Raw genomic sequence first — 1,803 nt, 5'->3', positions numbered from 1 at the left:
AGGTTGAAATTGGAATTGCTCTTCTGGATGTCAAAGGGATTTTCATGGCGCAATCATATCCTACACAATATGTACTCTACAACATCTGGGTTACATAGGAAATGCACCCTGAGGTTTTAATAAGAAGAAGCCCCTATGGCTAAAACTTTAAATAAACTAAACCAAAAATGTTATTGATGTTTTATATATAGAGAGTAGTCGCATTAGTTTTTGTTACTGTACTGTTTGAGGTCTCAACTGTACCGTATCACGGTAATAACATGGTTTTGAAACCTTTTTTTTATTTTGTCACAGACCTGTTGTCATAGTTGAAATGACGTTTATTGTAGATGGTATTTGAACAACTTCTGGAAATAGTTCATCAAGTATGTTTGTTGCTCATTGTTGTGATACATTAAAAACTGTATCTGCAAACCAGTTATGTCTCCCTATATACTTATTTCAGCAAAACGGATGTTTCAGCTATCGACTCTCTTTCATGACATTTCATTGGACTGGATCTACAAAAAATTATTTGATATTTTATTTATTTGGCTGTTTTGTGCTGTTTCTGCTAATTATCTGTCAAATGTGCATAACTGACGGATTTTTATAGGGATATATTTAGGTTTTTGAATATGAAAAGTACCTAAGATGTTTGCTAAGTTTTTGCATATTTAATGAATCTCTTTTAACTTCATTCACATTTAATGCTTCTTATTTCTTTTGTATGGTTTCAAGAGCACTTGCATATTACAAGCAAATTTTTGGTTTGATAGCAATCTAGGTATCTGCTCACTGGTGAGATAAAGCGTATTTATGTTAATTAAACTATTTTAATTTTGTATTTTTATGACTGGATCTAAACAATTTGGAACAAATATTTTCCCTTTCGGCTAAATTACCTCTTGCAAATCAAAGTTTCTTTTTTAATCAAATATTTGTATTGCATAGATTGAACCCTATTTAACTTGTTATATGACTTTTTATGTTTACATAAGTCACATGTCATTGTGAAGTCACTTATCCTATTGTGAGGCACTTTCTTAATGTCAGTGATATACTATATAATTCTTGAATGATATTTCTCACAAAAACATTCCTCCTAAAATGGACTCAAAGTGTCAGCCAGTGAGTGTTTCAAAAAAACTGTTTAAGACCTTAATAAATCTGGAGAACTGCAAATGAAAAATCAATTAAAAATGTGTAGGATAGTCCTGCTCTAAGAACATATGCTAAAATAAAGGAGAGCTCAAGGTTATACAGCATAGTTCTACAAGCTGGCTTGTTTTATGGGGAGTTTTGAGTGTAAAGATGTTCGAAGTAAACCAAGCTAAAGATTTATTGATGTTACAAACAAGAGGACCTGTTGGTCATTACTGTTTCAGACTGAAAATCCAATGGAAGGCAATTTTATTTCATTATGAGAGCAAAACATTACACTGTCTTTAAACGCCAAGATTTGTTTGTACCAGTTGCAATGAAAAGGAAAATGCACTCTTTACTCTACGGTAAGTCTGAACAGTGCAGTATTAGTGCTTAAAAAACATAATTCAGAAACCGCATGAATACATTTAAGGCATTTAGAATGGCAACCTTATGTGTTGTGTGTTTGTGTTCCTTTTTATTTTCACCGATTTCCTCATTTTATTCAGATTATCTGCAAGGGATTGTCTGTCACTCTAGCTTTTTCAGTTTTGCTTCTCCACTTCTGCATATTGTCATGCTGCATTATCAGATTTTGGCCAATCTTTAGTCATAAAACAGAACAAGCTCAAATCATCAATCTTTGGTCACTGTGGTTAATGGTTAGCAGTTCATGTA

General features: G+C 32.5%; 1 protein-coding gene across 8 annotated transcripts in view; it reads left to right on the top strand.

Annotated features, from left to right (window-relative positions):
• Positions 1-417, top strand: part of zfhx4 (zinc finger homeobox 4) — a 98,011-nt gene extending 97,594 nt beyond the window's left edge. For all 8 annotated transcript variants that reach the window (XM_023326721.1, XM_023326716.1, XM_023326719.1 and 5 more), the window contains exon 12: positions 1-417. This exon is cut by the window's left edge and continues 3,918 nt beyond it. The gene's annotated coding sequence lies outside the window, so the exon portion shown is untranslated.
• Positions 418-1,803: the final 1,386 nt, after the last annotated feature.

The sequence above is a fragment of the Xiphophorus maculatus genome, chromosome 21, assembly GCF_002775205.1.
Source record: "Xiphophorus maculatus strain JP 163 A chromosome 21, X_maculatus-5.0-male, whole genome shotgun sequence".
In the NCBI taxonomy this organism is placed as follows: domain Eukaryota; kingdom Metazoa; phylum Chordata; class Actinopteri; order Cyprinodontiformes; family Poeciliidae; genus Xiphophorus; species Xiphophorus maculatus.
Note: the sequence above shows the minus strand (reverse complement) of the source record. Positions and strands in the feature narration are given on the sequence as shown.